Raw genomic sequence first — 21,006 nt, 5'->3', positions numbered from 1 at the left:
TTTCATGCCAATAAAGCATTTGAATTGGAATTGGAATTGGAATTGGAGTCATCACCGGGAGGGAGAGAGAGAGAGAGTCAGCACTGGGATAGAGAGAGAGTCATCGCCGGGAGGGAGAGAGAGAGTCATCACCGGGAGAGAGAGAGAGTCATCACCGGGAGAGAGAGAGAGAGAGATTCATCACCGGGAGAGAGAGAGAGTCATCACCAGGAGAGAGAGAGAGATTCATCACCGGGAGAGAGAGAGAGAATCATCACTGGGAGAGAGAGAGAGTCATCACCGTGAGAGAGAGAGAGAGAGTCATCACCATGAGAGAGAGAGAGAGAGTCATCACCGGGAGAGAGAGAGAGAGTCATCTCCGGGAGAGAGAGAGAGAGAGAGAGTCATCACTGGGAGAGAGAGTGAGTCATCACCGGGAGAGAGAGAGAGAGTCATCACTGGGAGAGAGAGAGAGAGAGAGAGTCATCACCGGGAGAGAGAGAGAATCATCACCGGGAGAGAGAGAGAGAGTCATCACCGGGAGAGAGAGAGAGAATCATCACCAGGAGAGAGAGCGAGAGAGTCATCACCGGGAGAGAGAGAGAGAGTCATCACCGGGAGAGAGAGAATCATCACCATTAGAGAGAGAGAGAGTCATCACCGGGAGAGAGAGAGAGTGTCATCACCGGGAGAGAGAGAGAGAGAGTCATCAACGGGAGAGAGAGAGAGAGTCATCACCGGGAGAGAGAGAGCCGGACCCTGACCAGCCCCAGACCAACACAGCCGTCCAAACACCAATCCGAGTGAACCAAATCATTAAAAAATGCAAAGAAACCTACCTGGAACATTGGAACAAAATAACCGAAAGCCAAAGCAGATTAGAATGTTACCGGGCCCTAAAAAGAGAATATAAACTGGCAGACTACCTCACGACCATCAGAGACACAAAACAGAGACAGACCCTCACCAGGTACAGACTAAGCGACCACCAACTGGAAATTGAAAAAGGCAGATACAAGAAATCCTGGCAGCCTAGAGAGAATAGAATATGCGATCAATGTCTGGCCGGCGAGGTTGAAACAGAAATGCATTTCCTCCTAAAATGCGAAAAATTCAACACATCAAGAAACATATTATTCAACAAGCTAAGCCAAACAACCCCAGATTTCAAGGAATTGGATGACCTGTCAAAATTGAGATTAGTCCTAGGAGAAGGAGACAGACCATACCTTGGGGCCAAATATGTAACAACATGTCACAACCTGAGGACTGTTTAAAATTAAGACTGTTTAAAATTAATATTGAACGGACCAAATGAAGTACAAAGACTGTTTAAAATTAATATTGTTTAAAAGTAATATTGATTGTACCCAACAAATGTCAAATCGATTGACACCTACAGAATGTTGGAAAACTGTACCTTTTTGCTATGTAAGCTTTGGCAATATGGTTCTCTGTAAACTTTCATGCCAATAAAGCATTTGAATTGGAATTGGAATTGGAATTGGAGTCATCACCGGGAGGGAGAGAGAGAGAGAGTCAGCACTGGGATAGAGAGAGAGTCATCGCCGGGAGGGAGAGAGAGAGTCATCACCGGGAGAGAGAGAGAGTCATCACCGGGAGAGAGAGAGAGAGAGATTCATCACCGGGAGAGAGAGAGAGTCATCACCAGGAGAGAGAGAGAGATTCATCACCGGGAGAGAGAGAGAGAATCATCACTGGGAGAGAGAGAGAGTCATCACCGTGAGAGAGAGAGAGAGAGTCATCACCGGGAGAGAGAGAGAGAGTCATCTCCGGGAGAGAGAGAGAGAGAGAGAGTCATCACTGGGAGAGAGAGTGAGTCATCACCGGGAGAGAGAGAGAGAGTCATCACTGGGAGAGAGAGAGAGAGAGTCATCACCGGGAGAGAGAGAGAATCATCACCGGGAGAGAGAGAGAGAGTCATCACCTTGGGGCCAAATATGTAACAACATGTCACAACCTGAGGACTGTTTAAAATTAAGACTGTTTAAAATTAATATTGAACGTACCAAATGAAGTACAAAGACTGTTTAAAATTAATATTGTTTAAAAGTAATATTGTATGTACCAACAAATGTCAAATCGATTGACACCTACAGAATGTTAGAAAAATGTACCTTTTTGCAATGTAAGCTTTGGCAATATGGTTCTCTGTAAACTTTCATGCCAATAAAGCATTTGAATTGAAAATTGAATTGAAATTGAATTGAGAGAGAGAGTCATCACCGGGAGAGAGAGAGAGGGAGTCATCACCGGGAGAGAGAGAGAGAGAGTCATCACCGGGAAAGAGAGAGAGAGAGTCATCACCGGGAGAGAGAGAGAGAGAGAGTCATCACCGGGAGAGAGAGAGAGTCATCACCGGGAGAGAGAGAGATAGAGTCATCACCGGGAGAGAGAGAGAGAGAGAGAGTCATCACCGGGAGAGAGAGAGATTCATCACTGGGAGAGAGAGGGAGAGAGTCATCACCGGGAGAGAGAGAGAGGGGTTCATCACCGTGAGATAGAGAGAGAGATTCATCACCGGGAGAGAGAGAGAGAATCATCACTGGGAGAGAGAGAGAGAGATTCAACACCGTGAGAGAGAGCGAGAATCATCACCAGGAGAGAGAGAGAGAGAGTCATCACCGGGAGAGAGAGAAAAAGTCATCAGCGGGAGAGAGAGAGAGTCATCCCCGGGAGAGAGAGAGAGTCATCACCGGGAGAGAGAGAGAGTCATCACTGGGAGAGAGAGAGAGAGAGTCATCACCGGGAGAGAGAGAGAGACTCATCACCGGGAGAGAGAGAGAGTAATCACCGGGAGAGTGAGAGAGAGAGTCATCAAGGGGGGAAAAAGTGCGTCATCACCGGGAGAAAGAGAAAGTCATCAGCAGGAGAGAGAGAGAGAGTCATCACCAGGAGAGAGAGAGAGAGAGTCATCACTGGGAGAGAGAGAGAGAGAGTCATCACCTGGAGAGAGAGAGAGAGTCATCAGCGGAAGAGAGAGAGAGAGAATCATCACGTGGAGAGAGAGAGAGATTCATCACCTGGAGAGAGAGAGAGAGTCATCACTGGTAGAGAGAGAGAGAGAGTCATCACAGGGAGAGGGAGTGAGTCATCACCGGGAGAGTTAGAGAGAGTCATCACCGGGAGAGAAAGAGAGAGTCATCACCAGGAGAGAGAGAAAGTCATCACCGGGAGAGAGAGAGAGTAATCACCGGGAGAGAGAGTGAGTCATCACCGGGAGAGAGAGAGTGAGTCATCACTGGGAGAGAGAGAGAGAGGAAGTCATCACCGGGAGAGAGAGAGAGAATCATCACCAAGAGAGAGAGAGAGTCATCACCGGGAGAGAAAGAGAGGGAGAGTCATCACCGGGAGAGAGTCAGCGAGAGTCATCACTGGGAGAGAGAGAGAGAGAGAATCATCACCAAGAGAGAGAGAGAGTCATCACCGGGAGAGAGAGAGAGAGAGTCATCATCGGGGGAGAGAGAAAGAATAATCACCGGGAGAGAGAGAGAGTCATCACCGGGAGAGAGAGAGAGTCAATGCCGGGAGAGAGAGGGAGAGTCATCACCGGGAGAGAGAGTGAGGGTCATCACCGGGAGAGAGAGAGAGAGTCATCACCGGGAGAGAGAGAGAGTCATCACCGGGAGAGGGAGAGAATCATAACCCGGAGAGAGAGAGAGTCGTCGCCGGGAGAGAGAGAGAGAGTCATCACCGGGAGGGAGAGAGAGTCATCACCGGGAGAGAGAGAGAGAGTCATCACCGGGAGAGAGAGAGAGTCATCACCGGGAGAGAGAGAGAGAGTCATCACTGGGAGAGAGAGAGAGAGAGTCATCACCGGGAGAGAGAGAGAGAGAATCATCACCAGGAGAGAGAGAGAGAGAGTCATCACCGGGAGAGAGAGAGAGAGAGAGTCATCACCGGGAGAGTGAGATTGAGAGTCATCACCGGGAGGGAGAGAGAGAGAGTCATCACCGGGAGAGAGAGAGAGAGAGTCATCTCCGGGAGAGAGAGAGAGAGTCATCACCGGGAGAGAGAGAGAATCATCACCGGGAAAGAGAGAGAGAGAGAGTCATCACCGGGAGAGAGAGAGAGAGAATCATCACCACGAGAGAGAGAGAGTCATCACCGGGAGGGAGAGAGAGAGAGAGTCATCACCGGGAGAGAGAGAGAGTCATCGCCGGGAGAGAGAGAGAGAGTCATCACCGGGAGAGAGAGAGAGAGTCATCACCGGGAGAGAGAGAGAGTCATAACTGGGAGAGAGAGAGAGTCATCGCCGGGAGAGAGACAGAGAGTCATCACCGGGAGAGAGAGAGAGTCATCACCGGGAGAGAGAGAGAGAGAGATTCATCACCGGGAGAGAGAGAGAGTCATCACCAGGAGAGAGCGAGAGAGTCATCACCGGGAGAGAGAGAGAGAATCATCACCGGGAGAGAGAGAGAGTCATCACCGTGAGAGAGAGAGAGAGAGTCATCACCGGGAGAGAGAGAGAGAGTCATCTCCGTGAGAGAGAGAGAGAGAGAGAGTCATCACTGGGAGAGAGAGTGAGTCCTCACCGGGAGAGAGAGAGAGAGAGCCCTCACCGGGAGAGAGAGAGAGTCATCACCGGGAGAGAGAGAGAGATTCATCACCGGGAGAGAGAGAGAGAGTCATCACCGGGAGAGAGAGAGAATCATCACCAGGAGAGAGAGAGAGAATCATCACCTGGAGAGAGAGCGAGAGAGTCATCACCGGGAGAGAGAGAGAGAGTCATCACCGGGAGAGAGAGAGAGTCATCACCATTAGAGAGAGAGAGGGTCATCACCGGGAGAGAGAGAGAGAGAGAGTCATCACCGGGAGTGAGAGAGAGAGTCATCACCGGGAGAGAGAGAGAGAGATTCATCACCGGGAGAGAGAGAGAGAGATTCATCACCATGAGAGAGAGAGAGAATCATCACCAGGAGAGGGAGAGAGACAGTCATCACCGTGAGAGAGAGAGAGAGAGTCATCACCGGGAGTGAGAGAGACAGTCATCACCGGGAGAGAGAGAGAGTCATCACAATTAGAGAGAGAGAGAGAGAGTCATCACCGGGAGAGAGAGAGAGAGTCATCACCGGGAGAGAGAGGGAGAGAGAGAGAGAGAGAGTCATCACCATGAGAGAGAGAGAGAGAGAGTCATCACCGGGAGTGAGAGAGAGAGTCATCACCGGGAGAGAGAGAGAGAGATTCATCACCGTGAGAGAGAGAGAGAATCATCACCAGGAGAGAGAGAGAGAGAGTCATCACCGTGAGAGAGAGAGAGAGAGTCATCACCGGGAGTGAGAGAGAGAGTCATCACCGGGAGAGAGAGAGAGTCATCACAATTAGAGAGAGAGAGAGAGTCATCACCGGGAGAGAGAGAGAGAGTCATCTCCGGGAGAGAGAGAGAGAGATTCATTACCGGGAGAGAGGGAGAGAGTCATCACCGAGAGAGAGACAGAGAGAGTCATCACTGGGAGACAGAGTTGGGGAGTCATCACTGTTCGGTCCATGTATATCTTAATGTTGTGTCCTTCAATAATCAGACAACAGACTGCAGGGAACGATTCAACAGGTGCTTACTGAATGAGGGTTACTCTAGAACTAAATGTACAGGTCACTACTCAGGGTTTATATACAGGTGTGGTCACTGCCGGTGCTACAGTATACAGAAGCTTTAAAAAGTAGTTCTCTCCCTTAAGGTATATATACATTACATACATTACAATTCCTCCCCTTTTAGATTAACAGTACCATAATACTCATTTAGCAATTAACATTTTTAATATACAATGTTACATGAAAATAGTCCATTCATATATTCAGTCTCTGGGGAGGCTTCCTGATTCTTTCTGGATAACGCCTTTCCCGAGTGTCTCGCTCTTGGTGCGGAGGCGATTCTAGCACCCTGTCGTCAGTTGATTCATCAGCTTCCAATGCTATTGTTTCTGAGGTAGATGCGACCTGTACGTCGGGTTCCTCACCAGGTACGTATGGCCGAGACATGGGGTTGACTCGTTCCTGTGACTCTAGGATCTGGTCAGCATGGCGTCTCACAATGTTCTCCCCAACATCCACTGTGTACGTTGGTGGCCCCTGCCGTGTGCATATCGTTCCTGGTTGCCATTTCTCTGTTCGGTAGTCGCGGGCCAAGACTGGTTGCCCTACATTGAAGCTCCTTGTCGGCTTCTCATTGATGTGCTGGAATTGCTTACTCTCAACATCTCTTCGTACATTTGGTCTGAGCAAATCCAGACGAGATCTCAACCTTCGGTTAAAGAACATCATGGCCGGGGCCTGGTTGGTGACTGCATGTGTCGCATTTCTGTAGGCTAACAGGAAATTGTCCACCTTATGCTGCAGTGGAATGTCGTCATCGCACATGGCCTTTACTGCTTTTTTAAAGGTTTGTACGAACCTCTCAGCCAATCCATTTGTGGCTGGATGATACGGGGCGGATGTATAATGCCTTACCCCATTGCTTTTCATAAATCTTCGAAACACTTCGGACACAAACTGTGGTCCGTTATCAGAGCAAATCTGCTCTGGCAAGCCGTTCCTGGCAAAAATGGTCCGTAGGACTGCAATAGTTTTCTCCGTGGTGGTGGAGGACATTTTGATCACCTCAGGCCATTTCGAGTGCGCATCCACGGCTATTAAAAACATTGTGTCCATGAATGGACCAGCAAAATCAATATGCACCCGTTGCCATGGAGATGAGGGCCACTCCCATGGGTGTAGAGGGGCATGTGGTGGTGCATTTTGGACCTTCTGGCATCCTGAGCAGCTCTTTGTCAGGTCCTCGATTTGCTGATTGATCCCCGGCCACCACACATAAGCCCTAGCAAGGCTTTTCATTTTCACCCCTCCCAGATGGCCTTCGTGAAGCTCATTGAGCACTCTCTCCCTTAACTTGGGTGGAATTACCACTCGGGATCCACACATCAAGGTCCCCTGGCATACTGACAGCTGTTCTCTTCTGGATGAAAATGCTGGCAACAGTGAGTCGCCATGTGCTGGCCATCCCTTCACCGTCAAATCATATACCCGAGACATTGTCGGGTCATTTCGGGTCTCCTTCTCTATACCAGCGTTAGTTACTGGCAAGCATTCAATTATAGTCGAATGAAATATTTCGACAGGATCCACTGCTGGTGCGTTCTCCGCAGTAGGCAGTGGCAGGCGTGATAGCCCATCAGCGTTTCCATGCTGTTTCGTGCCCTTATACTCGATTTCAAATTGGTGCGCCCCTAGAAAAAGGGACCATCTTTGCAGCCGTTGCGCAGTCATCACCGGAACGCCCTTCTTTGGATTAAAGATGGAGACAAGTGGTTGGTGGTCAGTCAGCAAGGTGAACTTCTGCCCGTGCGGATAATGATTGAACTTTTTCACTCCCCACACTAGGCTGAGGGCTTCCCTGTCAATCTGGGCGTAGTTACACTCGGCTGAGGTTAGTGATCGTGACGCAAAGTCTATTGGCCTCTCTGAGCCGTCCGAGAATTTGTGCGACAGCACCGCTCCAATGCCGTAGGGTGACGCATCACATGCCAACCGAATTGATAATGCTGGGTTGTAATGGGCCAATACCTCTTTCGATGTGATTAGTGTTTTGCTCTTCTGGAAAGCTCGTCTACATTCGTCACTCCACTTCCATGGCACCCCAGTTTGCAGTAGGGTGTTCAGTGGGTGTAGTATTGTGGACAAATTTGGCAAGAACTTATGGTAGTAGTTTACCAGCCCGAGGAACGACCTCAGTTGTGACACATTTTCCGGTGCTGGAGCCTTGACTACTGCCTCAATCTTCTCTGGGGACTTATGTAACCCCTCTTTATCGATAACGTGGCCACAATACGAGATCTGTTTTCTAAAAAACTCGCATTTGGGGCGGTTAGCTCGGAGCCCATATTCCTGCAATCTAGTGAGCACCTGCTCCAGGTTGGCAAGGTGATCACTGTCATTTTCGCCCGTGACCAGGATGTCGTCCAAATAACACTGGGTCCCTGGGATCCCTTGCAGGACTTGTTCCATTGCCCTCTGCCAAATAGCCGGAGCTGATGCTAACCCAAATTCCAGCCGGTTGTATTGGTAGAGACCTTTATGGGTGTTGATTGTGAGGTATTTTTTTGATGCTTCTTCTACCTCCATTTGCAGATACGCCTGGGCCAGCTCAATCTTAGTGAAGCGTTTCCCTCCAGATAGCGAGGTGAAAATATCTTCAATCCGCAGACATGGATATTGTACGGTGTGAAGGATCGGGTTCACTGTTACCTTAAAGTCCCCACAGATGCGAACCTTCCTTGGTTCCCCAGGCGTGCTGCTCAACGACTTTTTCATCACAGGGACGATGGGTGTAGCCCACTCGCTCCAGTCTACCTTGGACAGTACACCTGAATGTTCCAGACTCTCCAGCTCTGCTTTGACGGCTGGGCGGTCTGGCCTTAAAAGATTTTGGCATTGCGTTTTCTTCAATTTTAATCATCGCTGTCATGCCTTTTAGTGTTCCGAGTCCTTGCTGGAACACTTCTTTCGCGTCAGTTAGGATCTTTGACAGTCGCCCAGGTGTGACGTCGTCATCCTTTTCGTCAGCCACAGTCAGTGCCTGTATGGAATGCCAATCTCGCTGTATCTTCCGGATCCATTCACGTCCTAGTAGTGGTGGTCCTCCATATGGCAATACATACAGGTCCATTTTTGGTGTTTCCTTGCCGTTATATATAACGTTCACCCTTATTTTTCCTTTGGGGTAGACTTTTTTGCCCCGTGTACGTCTTCAAGACAATCTTTGTATCTCTCAAGGGTATATGTGAGAATAGCCGCTTGTAGTCCCTTCGGTTTATGACTGTTAGGGCTGATCCTGTGTCCAATTCCATTTTCACTTTGACTCCTGCTATCTTGAGCGTGACCCAGATAGTTTGGTGATCCTCCGTTTTGATCACATTATGTAGTTTCAGACAACCCAGCTCCTTGCTTCCGGAGTCTGTATCACTCTTCTGTTCATCTGAACTACTCTCCGTCACCTTATGTACCTTCTTGTACTTCTCCTGTGGAGATTTCTTGCTGCTGGTTATCTTTCCCGACCTGCAGACTCTTGCTATATGTCCTACTTTTCCACACTGTCTGCACACTTTGTCCTTCAACCAGCAATCATTATGGTTGTGTGTTGTTCTGCCGCAGCGATACCACTTCACTGTTCCATATGACATTTCATTTGTGCCATATTCTTGCGGTCGCCGTTGTATCTCTGCAGCGCCCCGTGCTGCTGCTTCGTGTGATACTGCAATGCTGAAAGCCTTGTCCAACGTAAGATCCTTTTCTGATAGAAGCCATTTCTGGGTTCCTTCACTTTGAAGCCCACACACAAACTTGTCCCTTAAAGTATCTGCTAGTCCCGTTCCAAACTGGTAGTGTTTCGATAGCTTGTGCAGTTCCGTTAAATACTTAGCATTACTTTCATCTTTATGCTGGTTCCTTTTGTGAAACTTAAATCTTTCTGCTATCAGCAGCGGTGTGGGGTTTAAGTGGTCCTGTAGGATTGACACTATGTTTTCAAAATCCTTTTCTACTGGCTTCTCTGGGGTTACTAGGTTTCGTAGTAAGCCATACGTTTTTGCACCCATTGAATTCAACAATACCATCACTTTCTTGTCATCTGACACTTCATTCGCCTTGCAGTATACTTCTATGCGTTCGACATATGTCGTCCAATCTTCGACTTCATTGTCGAACGCTGTGATACTGCCACTCTTCGGCATTTTTGGGTGTGGTTAGACTGGCTTAAAATGACATCTACCACGCTTTCCTTTCTTCCCCGCTGCGGCTTACAATGGCGTCTCCCGCGCTGCTGCCAACGCCGCTCTCGGCGGTCCTCGTGGCAAATGGCGACGCCCTGTGGGTTTCGTGCGCTGCTCCTGCGCTGCTGCCAACGCCGCTCTCTGTGGTCCTCGTGGCAATGGCAGTGCCTCGTGTTTTCCTGCGCGCCTCTCTCCCCCGTTGACGCTGCTCGGCCCTTGAACACCAGCTGCGCTCTGCTCTCTCTCGTCTCTCTCCCCCGTTGACGCCGCTCGGTCCTGAACACCGGCTGCGCCCTGTGCGCTTTGCCCTCTCTCTCTCCCCCGTCGACGCTGCTCGGCCTTTTTCTGTGCCACTTGGTCGGGCTCTAGCCCGCCGCTGTCCGGGAAGGGTCTGCGCAGTACCTGTTGCCAGCCCATTTTGCTGGACCACCATGTCTGGAAAGCCAAGCCTGGCTCTCGACAGCCTCCCCTGCGATGGTCAGATCTCCGCTGGATGACTGGGCGGTTGCCCGTGGTCGACACCCGTGCTTCTGGACTCAACCTTCTTCCACTGTTCTCCAGGAGCGAATCCCTGGGAGGAGATGCAGAGTTGCAGGTAGGTTCAAATCTGCCTCATCGCCATTGTTAGGTCCGTGTATCTTAATGTTGTGTCCTTCAATAATCAGACAACAGACTGCAGGGAATTATTCAACAGGTGTTTACTGAATGAGGGTTACTCTAGAACTAACTGTAAAGATCACTACTCAGGGTTTATATACAGGTGTGGTCACTGCCGGTACTACAGTATACAGGAGATGTAAAAAGTAGTTCTCTCCCTTAAGGTATATACATTACATACATTACAATCACCAGGAGAGAGAGAGAGAGTTATCACTGGGAGAGAAAGAGTGAGTCATCACTGGGAGAGAGAGAGAGAGTCATCACCGGGAGAGGGAAAGAGTCATCACCAGGAGAGAGAGAGAGTCATCAGCGGGAGAGAGAGAGACTCATCACCAGGAGAGAGAGAGAGAGAGTCATCACCGGGAGAGAGAGAGTGAGACATCACCGGGAGAGAGAGGGATAGAGAGTCATCACCGGGAGAGAGAGAGAGGGAGAGTCATCACCGGAAGAGAGAGAGAGAGAGTCATCACCAGGAGGGAGAGAGTGAGACATCACCGGGAGAGAGAGAGAGAGTCATCACCGGGAGAGAGAGAGAGAGAGAGAGAGAGAGAGTCATCACCGGAAGAGAGAGAGAGAGTCATCACCGGAAGAGAGAGAGAGAGTCATCACCGGGAGAGAGAGAGAGATAGTGTCTTCACCAGGAGAGAGGGAGTCATCACCGGGAGAGAGAGAGAGAGTCATCACTTGGAGAGAGAGAGAGAGTCATCACTGGGAGAGAGAGAGTCATCGCCGGGAGAGAGAAAGAGTCATCACCAGGAGAGAGAGAGAGTTATCACCGGGAGAGAGAGAGAGAGTCATCACTGGGAGAGAGAAAGAGTCGTCACCAGGATTGTGAGAGAGACACCGTCATCACCAGGAGAGAGAGGGAGAGTCATCATGGAGACAGAGATAGAGAGTCTTCACCAGGAGAGAGAGAGTCATCACCGGGAGAGAGAGGGAGTTTGCACCAGGAGAGAGAGAGAGAGAGTCATCACCGGGAGAGAGAGAGTCATCACCGGGAGAGAGATAGAATCTTCAACGGAGGAGCCCAGAGGAGCAGTTGGGCACCGCTTACCAGTGGCCATCAAAGTCACCACCGCACTCAACTTTTTTGCTTCAGTCTCATTCCAGGGATCTGCAGCAGACATCAGCGGCGTCTCCCAGGCGGCCCACACACTTGCATCACGCAGGTAACTGATGCCCTGCTTGCCATTGCGCACAATCACATCCATTTCTCCAAGAATCAAGCTAGTGTAACCACGCGTGTGGTTGGCTTTGACAATCTGGCAGGATTTCCAAGGATGCAGGGCATCATTGACTGCACACATGTGGCCCTTAAGTCACCCCATCACAACCCAGGTATTTTTGTCAACCGCAAGGGCTTCTAATCCCTCAACGTTCAGATGGTGTTTATTATTATTCATTATTCATTGATGGGATGTGGGCGTCGCTGGCTGGCTCGTTCTGCGTTTAGTACCCATCCCTAATTGCCCTTGAGAAGATGGTGGTGAGCCGCCTTCTTGAACCGCTGCAGTCCATATGGTGTAGGTACACCCACAATGCTGTTTGGAAGGGAGTTCCAGGATTTTGGCCCAGCGACAGTGAAGGAACGGCGATACAGGTCCAAGTCAGGATGGTGTGTGGCTTGGAGGGGAACTTGTAGGTGGTGATGTTCCCATGCATCTGCTGCCCTTGTCCTTCTAAGTGGTAGAGGTCGCGGGTTTGGAAGGTGCTGTTGAAGGAGTGTGTACCAGATGGTACACACTGCAGCCATAGTGCGCCGGTGGTAGAGGGAGTGAATGCTAAAGGTGGTGGATGGAGTGCCAGTCAAGCAGGCTGCTTTATCCTGAATGGTGTCGAGCTTCTTGAGTGTTGTTGGAGCTGCACTCATCCAGGCAAGTGGAGAGTATTCCATCACACTCCTGTCTTGTGCCTTGTAGATGGTGGAAAGGCTTTGGGGAGTCAGGAGGTGAGACACTCGCCGCAGAATTCCCAGCCTCTGGCCTGCTCTTGTAGCCACAGTATTTATATGGCTGGTCCAGTTCAGTTCTGATCAATGGTAACCCCCAGGATGTTGATAGTGGGGGATTCAGCGATGGTAATGCCATTGAATGTCAAGGGGAGATGGTTAGAGTCTCGCTTGTTGGAGATGGTCATTGCCTGGCACTTGTGTGGTGCGAATGTTACTTGCCACTTGTCAGCCCAAGTCTGAATGTTGTCCAGGTCTTGCTGCATATCGACACGGACTGCGTCAGTATCTGACGAGTCTCGAATGGTGCTGAACAGTGTGCAATCATCAGCGAACATCCCCACTTCTGACCTTATGATGGAGGGAAGGTCATTGATGAGACAGCTGAAGATGGTTGGGCCTAGGACACTGCCCTGAGGAACTCCTGCAGTGATGTCATGTGATTGAGATGAATGCCCTCCAACAACCACAACCAACTTCCTTTGTGCTAGGTATGATTCCAACCAATGGAGAGTTTTCCCCTGATTCCCATTGACTTCAGTTTTGCTAGGGCTCCTTGATGCCACACTCGATCAAATGCTGCCTTGATGTCAAGGGCAGTCACTCTCACCTCACCTCTTGAGTTCAGCTCTTTTGTCCATGTTTGGACCAAGGCTGTAATGAGGTCAGGAGCTGAGTGGCCCTGGCGGAACCCAAACTGGGCGTCAGTTAGCAGGTTATTGCTGAGTAAGTGCCGCTTGATAGCACTGTCGACGACACCTTCCATCACTTTGCTGATGATTGAGAGTAGACTGATGGGACGGTAATTGGCCGGGTCGGATTTGTCCTGCTTTTTGTAGACAGGACATACTTGGGCAATTTTCCACTTTGCCGGGTAGATGCCAGTGTTGTAGCTGTACTGGAACAGCTTGGCTAGGGGCGCAGCTAGTTCTGGAGCACAAGTCTTCAGTACTATTGCCGGAATGTTGTCAGGACCCATAGCCTTTGCAGTATCCAGTGTCTTCAGCCGTTTCTTGACATCACGTGGAGTGAATTGAATGGACTGAAGACTGCATCTGTGATGCTGGGGACCTCAGGAGGAGGCCGAGATGGATCATCCACTCGGCACTTCTGGCTGAAGATAGTTGCAAATGCTTCAGCCTTGTCTTTTGCACTCACGTGCTGGGCTCCACCATCATTGAGGATGGGGATATTTTTTGAGCCTCCTCCTCCTGTTAACTGTTTAATTGTCCACCACCACTCACGACTAGATGTGGCAGGACTGCAGAGCTTTGATTTGATCCGATGGTTGTGAGATCGCTTAGCTCTGTCTATCGCATATTGCTTCCGTTGTTTGGCATGCAAGTAGTCCTGTGTTGTAGCCTCACCAGGTTGACACCTCATTTTTTGTTATGCCTGGTGCTGTTCCCGGCATGCTCTCCTGCACTCTTCGTTAAACCAGGGTTGATCTCCCGGCTTGATGGTAATGGTAGAGTGAGGGATATGCCGGGCCATGAGGTTACAGATTATGGTTGAATACAATTCTGCTGCTGCCCCACAGCGCCTCATGGATGCCCAGTTTTGACTTGCCAGATCTGTTCAAAATCTGTCCCATTTAGCACGGTGGAGGGTATCCTCAACATGAAGACGAGACTTCGTCTCCACAAGGACTGTGCGGTGGTCACTTCCACCAATGCTGTCATGGAGAGATGCATCTGCAACAGGTAGATTGGTGAGGACAAGATCAAGTAGGTTTTTCCCTCTTGTTGGTTCCCTCACCACCTGTCGCAGACCCAGTCTGGCAGCTATGTCCTTTAGGACTCGGCCAGCTCGGTCAGTTGTGGTGCTACCGAGCCACTCTTGGTGATGGACATTGAAGTCCCCCACCCAGAGGACATTTTGTGCCCTTGCTACTCTCAGTGCTTCTTCCAACTGGTGTTCAACATGAAGGAGTACTGATTCATCAGCTGAGGGAAGGCGGTAGGTGGTAATTAGCAGGAGGTTTCCTTGCCCATGTTTGACTTGATGCCATGAGACTTAATGGGGTCCTGAGTCAATGTTGAGGACTCCCAGGGCTACTCCCTCCTGACTGTATACCACAGTGCCACCATCTCTGGTGGGTCTGTCCTGCCGGTGGGACAGGACATACCCAGGGATGGTGATGGTGGTGTCTGGGACATTGGTTGTAAGGTATGATTCGGTAATTATGACTATGTCAGGCTGTTGCTTGACTAGTCCTGCGGGACAGCTCTCCCAATTTTGGCACAAGTCCCCAGATGTTGGCAAGGAGGACTTTGCAGGGTCGATAGGGCTCGGTTTGCCGTTGTCGTTGTCATTTCCGGTGCCAAGGTCGATGCCGGGTGGTTCATCCAGTTTTATTCTTATTGTTTTTTGTAGCGGTTGTTTACAACTGAATGGCTTGCTAGGTCATTTCAGAGGGCATTAAGAGTCAACCACATTGCTGTGGGTCTGGAGTCACATGTAGGCCAGCAGATTTCCTTCCCTAAAGGACATTAGTGAACCAGATGTTTTTTTTTGCAACAATCGACAATGGTCGCCATTACCAAGACTAACATTTAATTCCAGAATTAAATTGAATTGAATTTAAATTCCACAAGCGGCCGTGGTGGGATTTGAACCCATATCCTCAGAGCATTTGACTGAGCCTCTGGCTTACTAATCTAGTGACATAACCACTACGCCACCACTACATGACCACAAGAAGGAAATTTTGCATATTTGTGCCAAGTACCTTGGCAGTTGCCATGACTCCTTCATCCTGCGCCAGCCTAGTGTGCCTCCGCTTTTCAGTCTGCCAGACCAACATAACGGATGGCTACTTGGAGACAAGGGCTATCCCCTGAAGACGTGGATAATGGCGCCGTTGAGGAGGCCATCCAACGAAGCTGAGGAGCACTACAACTCCAGCCACATTTCCACCAGATCTTTAATCGAGCAAACCATCGGCTTGCTGCAGATGCGCTTCAGATGCCTGGATAGATCAGGTGGAGCCTTGCAGTACTCAGCAGACAAGGTCTCCAGAATCGTCGTGGTTTGCTGTGCACTTCACAACATGGCACAGCATCATGGCTTGCAGATGCCTGAGGAACAAGTGGCTCATCACATAACCTCCTCAGATGAGGAGGAGGAGAGCGACAATGACCAGCTTGCAGAGGCGCTTCAACCAGCGCCAGCAGCATGCGAGCACATTGCTGGCCGGGATGCAAGGGACGCACTCATCTTGGCCAGATTTGCTTAGCTTGGCCAATCAAAAACTTTTGTCTCGCACCTTCTTACCAGAGCATTGACAATGGCCAAGAACCTGCGGATTCCTATCACCCTGACCGCCATACTGACAATTGTAAGTCGCCCTAAGCACTCATTGTGGAAGTCCCATTTGCGAAATGACACAGGCCACAACTGCAACAGTTTGCCATCAGGATTTTTTTAATCAAAACAAGCAACTGATGGCATTTCAAAAATAAACACAACATGACACCCAAGTGACTACCCTTGTTACTACTTGTGCATTATCTTCCTCTTACACGTGCTCCTACATGGTGCTTCCCCTGTGGCTTCAGCAGATATGGAGGCCCCTTGCTCACTTTCTTGCTGCTCCTGTCTCGACACCTTTGGCGGGCATCCTCTGAGGTTGCAAACCTGTGAGGGCTCGGCAACAGTCTGCAGCTCCTGTGCAGGGGTTGAGATGCCGATCTCAGTTGGATGGGGACTCTGGTGGGGCTCTGACCGAGGGCTTTGCAGTGGCATGGTCGTGTGAGTGCTTGAAGAGGAGCCCCCACTTCCTTGTTGTCTGCATCCCTCTCACGGGTCAGCCCCACTTCAGAGCTAGCAAGTGGCTTGACAGCACCTTGCTGAAATTCAGGGGGGCCATGAGGACCCGTTTCTGTACTGGAAGTCCTACTCCCAAGGACTTGCCTGAAGGTCTGGTTTGTTTGCTCAATAGCTGACCATCGCTCCTCAAGAGATGTCAGTCTATTCTAAACAAGCACCATGTTTTCCATACCCTGGCGACTAAGCTCCTCCATGGACGTAGCCATCCTCTCCTCCACCGTAACCATCCTCTACTCTACGGTAGCCAGCCTTACCATGGAGGTAGCCATCCTTTCCACGGAGGTTGCCATCCTTTCCACGGAGGTTGCCATCCTTTCCATGGTGATGCGTTCATGCGCCAATGCCTCCACAAAGGCTCTGCTCATGTTTGCAATGGACTCCTCCATTCGCTCCACACTCACAGTGACCCTGGAGACAAAACCTGCCAGAGACTCCTGCACCTCTTCCTGGAGTTCCAGCACTGCTCTTCTTCTGGATGGACCCGGAGGCAGAGGGTCGACATGCAGCTGAGCCGAGCTGGCATAGTCCTGCGCCCTCCGACTAGGACTTTCCACTGCTGTCCCTGTCTCCACAATCTGATGATGCTCACTTGTGAGCTGAGATACAACAGGTGACAACTCTACTCTATCTCGCGAAGGTACCACTGAGGTGTTAGTGTCTGTGCTGGTGCTGGGTGTGCTTAATTCTGCTGACACTGCGCCCTCAGAGGTTGCAGCTTCCTCTGAGGAGTCTGGAGGCTCAGGCTGTTCCTCCTGGATAGTGGGGATGGGGGCTTTCGATGGTCCTGTGGGGGAGTAAAGGAAAGAGTCAGAGATATGAGGCCAAGGTTACATGCACATTGAACATTGCAGATGATCAAAAGTCAATCTGTTAGAGCATCAGAATCATTATCAGTGACTTATGCAATGCCAATGAGAGAGATGATAAACTATTCTGTCACCAGCTTGCTCTGATGCACCCGTCTGTCCGTCCCCCACTTGCGCATCCTCCTCCACTCCCACGATCTCCAGGACTGCCTCCTCCCAGGGGGTGAGCTGGGCTACTGAGGGTGGCCCTCCTCCTGTCCTCACTCTTTCCCTCTTGTTGTGAGCTCTCTTTTCCTGCAATGAGGGAGACAAGTGGAGGTTGAGTGAGAATGAAGGAGTGAATGTAGAGAATCCATATTATTGATGGCTAGAAGGAGGCAAAAATGCAGTGAGGTGGCAAGACCAAGGGCCCTCCCTGTGTGTTGTAAGTTGTTTTCATAGCATCACAGTGATAGGGAGTGTGAGGGCTGCATAGTTGAATAGCTAGGTGAATGTGACCATAGAAAGAGAGGGAATATGTAAGGGTGCAGGGATGTCATTGTCAAGTGGGATGTGGAGGAAGAGGTTGTCAAAGCTGAGAGCTGGTGAGGAGAGGCAATGGGGATCAGATTGAGGGTGATGGGAAAGTCATACTCACTTTTCCAGTGCCTAGAAGGTCATGAAACCTCTTCCTGCACTGCAGCCAGGTTCTGCGGCACATAGACAGCGAGTTGACCTCCTGGGCCACTTGCATCCACATAGCTTTCGTCTGCTGGGGAGGCTTTTTTCTCCCTGAGGAAGGGAAGAGCACCTCCTTACTTCCTCTTGCTCCCTCCACCAGAGCTTGCAGGGCTGCGTCATCAAATTGTAGGGCTGGTGTTTGGGGTCAACTTCACCTCTGACTTATGAGTGGTTTGAATCGCTCCCACTCCCTTGGTTCTAGACCTTGGACTTATTTGGGGGTTGTGATAAAATTGCAGCAGACAACTGGTTTTGGTGCAAGAACTTTGAATTTTATTTGAGAAACAAAATACAACACAATAATCTTAATACTCTAATAAAATGGGGAAACACTTTGACATACACGAGGGAAAAATTACAGTAGACAAATACCTCACCCCTCCCAATCCCACCTTACTAGCTAAGTTAGGCTCTAAAGGGACCAGGGATAATGCTTACCAAAACGACTCCTTGACAGTTGAGCTGGTTCGCGATTTCGGGGTTCGCTAGATGTGTCGGTTGGGGCCTGCTGTACCCCGGATGCGGTAGAGGACTTCACCTGCGTATCTGGTCAGTCTTCACGAGTCCGCTGATGCGGTAGGGTGTGTATTGGATCTATCAGGTGAGTACCCAATTTTCTTTGGTTAGAAACAGGGCTTAGAGTCTTTTTGAATAAAATCTTACCCAGGGGTGAGTCAGGATAGTTTGTAGAGTGGAAAAACTCGCGGATCTTCAGTTTCTTCCAAGTTGGTTTTTCGTTGGTCGCGGTGGCCCAACATTACCCGGTTGGCTGAGGGTAATATTCGGTTGGTTGATTCGTGGGGCCCTTGGTGCCGCGAGGTGTCTGATGGTGTGTTACTTCTTCTTCGAGAGAGAGAGAACTGCTGCGAGGTGCTTGCTCCTTGATCTTGATGTTACTTGATGATGGCTCTTCTTGAGCTCCTTCCTTCTTTCCGATCGAACTGTACTCTCACTGTACTCTTTTGACTGTTGAACAGGCTTCCAATTATACTAATCGAGGCCTGCTAATCTACGCGCCAAATCAGTTTAGGTTTATTGTTAGATTTTGGTGGGCTCGTTAACATTGAGTGATGTAAAATGTTTAAGCGGTTTCGGGATGGCTTCCTGGGCTGTTGAAGTTGTTTAAAGATGTGAGAAGTGGTTTCAGGATGGTTTTCCTGAGCTGTTGAGCTCTTATTTAATTGTGGTGAATTGTCCTCAAGCTTTGAGTTTCCTGTGGGGCCTGAGATTCTTTGTAGGTTGGCAAAGTGATTTGTTTTATGCATGTTTTTGGATGGGTCCTGTGAGGCTGGTTTTCCGTGGGTCTATTGTTAGCATGTAAATTTCTTGATAAGTGCTGAGTGACGTTTACAGTTCCCCAGACAGTTTGACTATCTCGAATACCCAAACTGTCTACTGCAGAGGTAGATCTCAAATTCTGCAACAGCCTTTTCCCAAAACATGCCTGAACATGTCCTTTTAAAATGCCAAGTCTGTTTCTGACCTTGAATCTCTTTTTTATGCCCAACATGCCTTTTTATCACTCCTGAAGTTTTTAGCAAGGGTCCAAAGTCAATTTTAATAGGGTTTTCTTTAGTTTTGGGGGGTCTGTTAATTTTGAGAATCTTACAGTCCCCCCTGTGATACTTTACTCATTAGAGTATCATACTGGGTGAGTAAAACTCCTGATCCCTGAGAACCAAACCTTCCCCTGTATTTTACCTATCTAAAACCAAAAACACATATTTCCCTTTTAGGTGTAGTGTTCAGATACATAAAATTTGGTTACATTCATATCCAAGGACGGAGGGGTCCAACACCCCTGCACCACTTGGAAAAAAAACTATGGCACATACATAGAAAAGAAAAAATACACAATCACTACCTTTATTTTTAATAACGATTAAGGCCCATCTCATATCTGGTCATAGACTTTATTGTAATGCTTGTCCCAAGCTCTCTCATGTTGGGATCGGAGAATACTGTCCCTCCCCCTGCACTTTGTGCATATTAAGTAGAAAACTATACTGAGCTGGCAGAACACTAAAATGTGGGAAGCCATTCTGATCCAAGAAGGGACCTCTATATTTTCAAAAATATCCCACCAGGGTGGAACTACGATATCCAAGATCTTGGCCCCTATCTCGACTGTCTTCTGTTCTAGTGTGTGGAAATGTTTTTGTGACATAACAACTGCTTTTAGTAGGGCGGTAAGATGTTCGGGTTGAGGGGGAATTTCATAGCCAAAATATGCGACACAGTTTTGCAGGTTGGTGATGTTTTTCCTGACAGTGAGGTGAACAGTGGAGGGTTCAGGAATGGGGACAATCCGTTCCTGGGCCACTTGAACTTCTGCCTCGTGTTTAAAGCAGAAACTGCTGTCACTCACCGGACTCCAGATGTGCTGCCATGCTGGTAGTGGGGTGCACTTGTGGTGACACAATATGTCCCACCTCCTATGAATGCTACCTGTGGGGGGACATGGTCTTGTGCCATTACCTCCATGGTACAGTTTATAGGTTGTGCGTCAGCAGCTTTAAACCAGCACTGTGGTCTAGAATAGGCATTCAAGTGCTGCGGACACAGCATTATGTGTGCACCCCAGCTCCAGCACCCGGAGAGGTCAGTACCTGTCATAGCATGCTCCCACTTTATGACATCAGGTGGGACCACTGCGAAACGGACGTGTGCACCTCCCTGAATGATCCCAATGATCTCCACCCTGTATACCGGTGCGGGTCGGGCTGCCCCACCCATGACCGGCATCCTCACTACTATCCCCATGATAGTGTGATTGGAATGTCCACAATCTACTGGGACAGGGTAGGCTTCAGAGGCTAGGCGGAGCTGACACCGGCTCAGCGAATTACTAAATGGGTGGAGGGCTGCGAGTTGCTTGTTGCTAATCCAGGAGGGGACTAAACCTTGTTTTAAACCCTCCAGGTTGCTTTTTCGGGGTTTACGGTAATTTACCTTCCTTTACCTGGTTTACGGTAATTTACCTGGTCAAGCAGCTTTTTGCCACTGCGCCTCTGACCAATCCCAAACAGCGGTTTCGAATCGCTAAACCCCACCTTTCAGTTTGGACTGGATGACTTATAATTAATGATATATTAAAAATGGACAACTGGTCTGGATGTGAGTAAATCAAATTTTATTACACTAAAGAAAACTACACCACACGATTTTAGTAATCACTGTACAATTGCTTAAATGGGGGAAGACAGATGGCAAAAACGAGGGATAAATGGCTACAATGTTAATTAAACAATATTAGCAATTTCCCTTAAATTAC

This window comes from Somniosus microcephalus, chromosome 4 (assembly GCF_052327205.1).
Source record: "Somniosus microcephalus isolate GS21.2 chromosome 4, FLI_Smic_1.0, whole genome shotgun sequence".
Lineage (NCBI taxonomy): Eukaryota > Metazoa > Chordata > Chondrichthyes > Squaliformes > Somniosidae > Somniosus > Somniosus microcephalus.
Note: the sequence above shows the minus strand (reverse complement) of the source record.